Raw genomic sequence first — 8545 nt, 5'->3', positions numbered from 1 at the left:
CATCTCCCCCCCAAAGAAGCTTCCTTGCCTGTAAAATACACGCATTGCCCTGCACTGAGCCCCTCCTAATTTCCCTTCATTCATCCCTTGTGCTGACCCCACGCATCAGAAGGGGACGGCATCGTTCACGGGCAGCAGATTAGCTGCCTTAGTTCATCTGCCTGCGGACGAGCATCCACGTTACAAGCCATGCTGGCCGTCTCCCAGGGTAAGCACCCAGGGTGCTGGCCTGATGCTCAGGACCATCCTGTCCAGGTGACGATTCAGGTGGTGGTGGGGAGAGAGGACAGGTACACAGCAGCCAGCCATGTCCCCACCGGTCCTCTGCACTCACCGGACTGCATTCCCTGGGCTGTCAGGCTCAGCACCTTTCAGGAAAATTTTCACCCACACACTTCCCCGCTCCCTTCCTCTAGACGTTATTAAAAAAGCTTCATTCCCTGATGATTCACCAACACCTGGGAGCAAGTTCTGCTTTTCTTCATCTCCGACTAAAATCTTTTCTTCCCCTTAGCAACCGAACAGCAAGCCTTCAAGATTTAAGAGAAATGAGAATGAGTGTGTAAGTGTATGCTCGCTTCCTTGGAGTGCGTGAAAGGCTAATTACAGAAATTAAATGCTAATTTCTCAAGATTAATATAGGCAAGTAAAAGGCTTTTGCACTGTTTGCATAAGAGGCTACTTCAAAAGCTTTCCTCCTTTGCTCCTTGCCTGTAATTTCTACTCTTCCTCGCCGTGCTAGGTTACACCAGGTCAGGTTTTTAATTGGTGCTCATTAGCTAAGCTGTGGATGCTCCTCTCTGGTCAGTCCCTTTGCCCACAGGCGACTGCTGGCTGCATCTCCGTAGTGCTAGGAAGAGGAAAGCAGACCCCGCTCCCAGCAACAGCGGCACTTTGAGCTCTGTCACCAGTGGCTTTCCTGACACCCTGTGGAGAAGCTTAAAGGGGAGGAAAATACATACAACAGCAAAATTTGGCAGTCCATCTCCTTTGTCTGCCAAGAAGACGCAAAAACCTGAACACATGCATTCCTGAAATCTGCATTATTTGGTTGTGCTTATTAATGGGCACTGACTTCTACAATTTATTGTCACATTTGACCATGGTCAGAACACTCCAGTTCAACATATCCCATAAACTGCCCCTTAAAGCATAGCATTGCAAGTACTTCCATAAATTGGAGGTCTATTATATGTTTATACATACATATATATTTATATGTTTTGTCATAGAAAAGCTTTCTCCAACACCACAGAGGGTCTTGGCATATCACACTCTGATTACAGGTCAGACTGATGAAGACGTGTAAATGAACATAACTTGCATGGTCACTCCCAAGCACAAGAAAACGTAGTTGAAAAGACATTATTTCACTTTGATTCTCTAAGCCAGCTTTCAGCAGAACAGTGACTCATCTCAACCTACCACCTAACCGTGCTGACCAGGGCTCTCTAGCAGGGATGATGACCCTACCAAAAGCAGCAAGCCCACATCGCAGCACAAGCTCTCTCTCAAGCAGGAATAGAGAGGCTCCACTCCATCGTGTGCCAATGCGAAAACACGGAGTGGGATGAATGTAAAAAGTATGCGTTGCTGTTCCTAAAGCACCTCATTTTTTGATGCACCAATCAGGAAAGTCAGTATTAGGTTTATGCTGATGGTCCTCACCCAGTAAGAGCTGCACAACTACTCCCAGGAACTTCACCAGAGAACGAGTAGCGGAACTGCCCCTACTCAAGAGCTATAATAAGGTAAGGAAAGAAAAGGAAGTAATTTGGCATACCTATGTGCACATATTAATTAAAGATAACAAGAATAATTATACACTTGGGAAAGGCAAAGACAGGTCCTCAGAATATCAAGAGGCCTATAAAAATTCTGGTGAAAGGCACCAAAACCTAAATAAAAAGGGGTGCAATTATTCCCCACCACCCACCTCTGCTGAGTGTGGGAAGGGATAAGAATTACAGCAAGAGAAATTAAATGTCAGAGATGGGTAACAGGGACAACAACTGAGAAACACTCTGTAAGGTCGTCTCAATATGGTACAGCTGAACTGAGAGGATGCAGCAACAGGATTTACTCACAAGACTCAGACAAAGTTAAGGGGCATTTCACACCTCTCCCTCTGCAGTGGGAAATGAACAGGTAACTCTTGAAAATAATTGGAAAGGATTAAGGTGAGCAAAATGTGGAATGGGTTTTTAGCAGGTTGGTGACGTTTGCATTTCACCTCTTTCAAGATCAGGACATAAAAATAAAGAGAATCTCCTACATTCCCCTCCTTGTTAAAAAGCATGATACTTCTTCCCTGCAATATTTCTGCAGCAGACATCATGTTTGAGCTAGGCATCAGAACAGGAAAATATCATTTACAGCGGATTGCATGCAAACATCTTTTGCCTCCAGCATAAATGCATGAAACTAAGTAGACCCTAGCTGATAAGCAACACAGCAAAAATAGGTTTATTGAGTTGATATCCTACACAGGCCTTTCTACATTAATTGTCCAGTAACTGCAGCTGACTCCATAGGGATGGTGAGGAAGCTGACATCATTAGGAAAGGAGAAAGAAGAGGCTTATAAGAAGATATCCTTTCAGCACCAGGTACAGAAACATTTCAGCAGTAATTTTAAACTCAATCAGATGCCTACATTGGGTTTAACTCATGAATAATATGCATTGGTATAAAAGTAGAACCCCCTCATAGCTTCTCAAAACATTTCACAGAGCAAGGAGAGGTGACACAGCTCAACATGAGAGTCTCAGGGACTCCTGTCGTTGCAGAGCAGACAATATATGACAGCAGCTTTAAAGCACGATGCCTTGAGTAATTTAAGCTCTCGCTAAAATATACGTCCACACTTACACTCTTACACCTCTGATGTGAGCAAAAAGCAACCAATACTTAGGATATGAACCTGGGATGTCACATGGCTCTAATCAAATTTCAGAATCGTAATTACTTTAATCCTTGCTGGCAAATCTATACACAAGAAGTAATAGAGCACCGCATTTTAAGCTAGCTGAAATACCAGAATATGGTTTATAAATCATGGTTTAATTGGAGAATAGCCTAAACAAAATAGACTTTCTCTGCAAGATTTTTTGGAAATTACAAATCCAGAATGAAGTTTGTTAGCTCTAGCAACAAAAAGGCAGCAGCTTATGTTCCTGCTGTTTGTTGATCTCCAGGTAGCAACCAAGAGAGTTTCACTGAAGCCTTTGGATTACACTGACGTGAAGAACAAAGAAAAAAATCCATAGGTGACGGGGCCTTGGCAGGACAGGTACAGGTACGCTGGAGGATTCTGAGTAACTTCTCTGCTCTTGTTCAAAAGAAAAGACTCACGGAGTACGCTAGTACATCACTAATGATTCCCTCACTTTCCAAGCTTTCTGCTCAGAGTTTTCTTGTGCCTAAGTGTCCATTAAGTGTTGTTACAGACATTATGCCTAGAGGTTTGTCAGATCCAGCCTCTTTACTAAGAGATGCTGATTAATAATAAACATCCGAAGAAATTTCAGGTGCAGGGCACCGTACTGACATGCTATCCTTTCACATGAGAGATAGTAATCCAAATTAATTTTAAATAATAGTGTCTGCATGCTTGTTCTGCCATTCAACAGGAGACTCATGATATAATTGTGTAATAAATGTGCACTGTTCAAAAAAAGCATTCCAGAGGATTCTCACACTCAACTCTCACACTCCCAGTGGCATCAGCCACAGATACTTCCAACCAGCCAAACAACACTGAGGGAACTGAATTCTGCATTAAAAAGAGTATGTTGGTTCTCCTTGGTTTCCATAGGACCTCTTTCAAAACAAAGGGCAGAATATGGTACTGATGTCCGATTTCTCAGAGGTTGTGAAAAACATGAGAGTTCTGGAAAGGTTTTTTGCCAGATTACTGAATTGCTTTTCTTTAGACAGCAACTTAGAAACCTTTTTGGCAGCAATTATATGGCATAACATACAGACGAGATGTGGCACACATTCTGCCATATGGGCTAGAAAAAAGCAGATGTCTAAGGAATATCTTCAACTAAAAATATTGTGTCTTATCTGACTAAGAGAATTGTAAATATTTTAAATGATAGTCAGAATATTTAATTGCACTCTTCGAAATACTGGAATTTACATGCAAAATAAGCTGACAATTAGATACGACACCTTGAAAATGTACTTTCCAGCCCTTTTTTGTGATTGCATTACAACAAGGATATATTCAATGTGTAAAAAAAGACCAGAGATCTTCTGGACAATCTTCCGGTAAGAACAGAGGCAAAGGGAAATTCTAACTTCTTCCAAGGCAGATTTTGGTTGCCTTCTAGAAGACAGTGAGAAAGACCTGATGACCCAAAAGGCCTCTTCCCAGTGCTCACAAGCATCTGAGCTAAAATTAGTTTCCCTTGGAAGCCAGCTGCAGAATATTTGAGAATCCATGACTTAACGCACATCACCCATATGCTAATTTAGCAGACAAGAAAGATTATCATGGAGGATATCAGAGTGAGTCACACGAGGGACTAAAAATCACTTTCTACATGACAGGGCCTCCCAGAAACTGACTTCTGCCACTCCAGCGCCTGGGGAGACAAGGCTCAGTGTACATTATACAACTCTAAATTTGTCACAGGCCAAGTGGTATTTGTGCAAACAAGAGAATTAGGAATCTTAGTCATTATTTGCTCAGGCAATGATCTGATTTGCATGTGAAAGCCAATGCTTGTAGACAAAGGCATAGGACCAAAGGTATTTGTAGACTTCAAATAAGCAAAAGCAATGGTAGGTATTTCTACTATTTCAACAACTGAAGTGGTTGAAAGGGACGTTAAGGTACAAATCAAAATTCAGCACTAACTGAACACAACACTCCCAGATCCCTACCCTTCCTGTGTAAAGTGGTATTGGGTTTGTTTCAGCTAGTGGTTAGATAAAATGATCCCAGCTGTCCCGTGGCGGGGCGGGTATGGGAGGGAAGGGGATGCTGGGCTGCCAGGGGGCTGTAGCAGTACGACCCAGCATGTCACAACCCTTTACGTCTTCTGGAGAGAGGAGATGCTGCTCCGTGCACCTTCTGCGCCAGCCTCCCTTCTCTCCAGTGAACCACCACAGGGCAAACATACTATAAATTCTTATTTGAGGTTTTTCAGTTCACTGCAGTGGTCTTAATAGCGTTTGTCACTTTTGGGCTCAGAAGCGCCAATGCTACTTCTCTCATCTGTATTTTGTTTTCTGCACAGCTGGGCACAGGAAAGCAGAAAAGACTGGCTTTGAGTTCCCGCTGTATTTCCAGGCGTGACCTTCTGATACTTGGCTGTGTATCCTGCAGCTGTGACAGTTACCGCTGTCCCTCCCTGCAGCCCAGTCCTCCTGTCCACAGGAGTCTTGGCTTCAGTACCTCTGCTGCACATCTGGGGAGCAACCAGTGGCAGCTTTCTGTATGAAGAGATACACTCCTGATGAGTCAAAGCACCCCAGTACCAAAGTATCCAGATCCCAGCCACACTACGCCATGAATTTATGGATGCAGCAAGACAATTCCTAGCAATGGGGATGTAATTAATCACTACAAACATTCAGTATATACAGTCAACGGTTTGCAGACCTGTTTTCTCCATCCCAAACTCCTGTGTCCACGGCTCAGAAGATGCTCAGAGAAGAAAGTTCGGCAGAGGCACCTTTTGCAACAGTTACTGCTTGCTTAAATATATGGCTCCTTTACCAGTGGAAGGAGCCAGATGGAGAATAGTCTTTATGGTATTATTTTAGCCAGATGACTTTGTCTATGCCAAACTCCCTACTGAACAGCTCGCTGTAGAGTATCTTGTACCTGGCTCAAATATATCCAGGCTGAGAAGAATCCTTCCAGTCCCACTTCACCTTTCTTCAAAGCAGGCTCCTCATCAGGGAATCCCAACAATGAGTTTCATCTTTTTGAGCTCAAAAGTTTCAGACAGGTGACGCTACTGTTGCTTCAACATGTTATAAAAATACTCTATAAAATGAAAAAAGGAATATTGGCTATAAGAATTAGTTTAAGACATACTGTCATAAAAATGCAAAACATCGAATTAGTAGCACAACTTCAGGAGAGTAAAAAACAGTATTTAGCATGAAACTTACCCCCTCATTAGAGGTAGAGGTTCCTGCATCAGTTATGCTTTCTATCTATTCACTGGAATTCCTCTGGTTTGTTTGATTAAGGAAACAGAGACAAATTTAACTTTGCACTGTTGTTAAGCTGGTACTCATGGCTTCTCAAACTCTAACAGTTTCAGCTGGTCGAGCTTAAACCAAGGACTTTGTGAACAATTTGCATCCCCTCTTCCCCTCAGACACAACCATTTACCCCACTGGGCAGATACCCAATTTTGGGAGAACCAAACCACAGTTTTCTTTCTGAAGTTTATGGAAAGGCATGCAGATCACCACCAGAAAGAGTGAAGCATAAGGCACAGGAAAACCATTTTAGTCCATCTCACCTTCCCCTGTATTACATGATAACGGAGTTGGTGAACACTCACATTTTCTTCACCAAAATGCACACAAACACACACTTCAACGTTTAGAGATGACCCCACAATTTCACCTTAAAATTCAGAGCAAGCAGGCGAGGCCGTCCAGAAACAGCTCACCCCAGACGTCGCTGCAGGAACTTAGGAAATGCACCACCAACATTAACCCGTCGGATAAATGCGAACCCTGGGACTCGGCAGTGTCTGTTCCTGCATGAAGTGGAGCAAGCTTTCAGCACCGCTCTAGACCTGCTTGTGCATCTAAATGGGCAAGGGCTGCTTGGGAATGGGGAATGGGATAGCATCCACAAGAAAAGCAGTTGTACAGACCCCCTTGGTACTCTAAGAATGGTGCACTTTGCTGGTGTGTTCAGCACCTTATCAGTGGTGGACTAGGTTGTTTTATCGGGGTAATATCCAGCCTGGTCAAAAATACCAATAAATCCAAGGCCAATGCTCAGCAACTGAAAATCTAAATCCAATGGCTGGCATAAGAATCCCCAGTGACACCTCATGATACTCTGTACAATAGTAGGCACAGATGAAAAACAAATTCAATGCTGCCAATTTGTTTCCATCCTGATCTATGGAGCATAGACCGCTTCTAAAGAAAGAGAAGGAACAGACAGAAATTGTAAATACAGTTTTGGTTTAAAACGGAGCCTTTCTATTGGGTTTAATGGGACAGGAACAAAAAAAAAAAAAAAAAAAAAGAAAGTACTCGGAGAACAAAAGCGTAAGAGAGAAACTACAGGAAACTAAACAAAATAATAAATCAATCCCAGAAAAATATCTGAAATACAACCCAAATAGATGCCAAAACTCTTAGGAATCTTGAGGAGGAAAATGAAATCAATGTGATTTCATGAATGATTCTGGTTTTCATTAAATCATTTCTTACTTGAAAAGACTTTGTTATTAAAATAATTGGCTGTTCCAGAGGAGGTTTTTCAGCTACTAAGATTAAGACTGGATCTCTCTGTATCTCACACACACTAGTTTCACTGTGCGTAACACCAAATTCAAGACGTACCTCAGACCTATTTCTGTGTTGTGTGATGCAACAAGCAATGTCATCCTGTTCAGCAAAAAAGGGAATTTAATCTCTTTCAATTTCCACTGCAGATCACTGACTCATTACTGTTCTATTATGTTTTCAGGGCAGTAAATTAATGCAGTTTTAAGCCATATATATAAAGTCCATGAAAACAAGTCTGCTGCCCATGTCATTTCTTACTGTGTTGAAAAATCTCAAAAGGGAACTGAATGAAAACCAGCTCAGACTGGAAAAAAGAAGATAGACCACATTTCTTGAAGCATTGAGTTGTTTTCTTAGCCCTGCTTCTGAGTTTTCCGTGGCTTTTCCATGTTTATGATGGAAGCAGGTGGTGTAATGGACTGTGTAGCTCAGGTCCTCTGCTGTTCCAGAACCACAGGATCACAGAGGCTGGAAGGCACCTCTGGAGACCATGTCATCCAATGCCCCTGCTCAAGCAGGGCCAGCTCAAGCAGGTTGCCCTGTTCAAGTACTTTTTGTAATTACAAAAAGTCCCTACACCCATCTTAAACCAGTACAATTAAAATTGTTCTAGAATAATTAGGAGTAAGAGATCTTAGCACAGGACTCAACACTTGCTATCTCCATCTGAGATTGAGCCATGCAAGGTTTCATCACTGACCACTGAAATCCTTCCTAACCTGCTATGGGACTGCTCCTGGCTTTCACAAGATCTGTTCTGAGCTTGGTGTCCAGGAGTGCTGCAGAACTGAGCTCTCTCTGCAACAGTAGGTGCCCTTGTCACCACATACCACATGAAGAAAATGTGACCTTGAAGCATCACTGGTGCTGGCCTTTCTTAACGGCAGAAAGATGAGCTTTAGCATCCATAAATTCTCAGCCAGGAGAAAGAAGAACGTTTCTTCTGGCACAAACTGTGCTCATATCTTACCGGTTTTCCTGAAACTCTCAGCTTCTCTTTGTGAGGTAAAATAAGAGGCTCACATTGACTTACTACTTTC

The sequence above is a fragment of the Fulmarus glacialis genome, unplaced genomic scaffold (assembly GCF_000690835.1).
Source record: "Fulmarus glacialis isolate BGI_N327 unplaced genomic scaffold, ASM69083v1 scaffold3007, whole genome shotgun sequence".
Classification (NCBI taxonomy): domain Eukaryota; kingdom Metazoa; phylum Chordata; class Aves; order Procellariiformes; family Procellariidae; genus Fulmarus; species Fulmarus glacialis.
Note: the sequence above shows the minus strand (reverse complement) of the source record.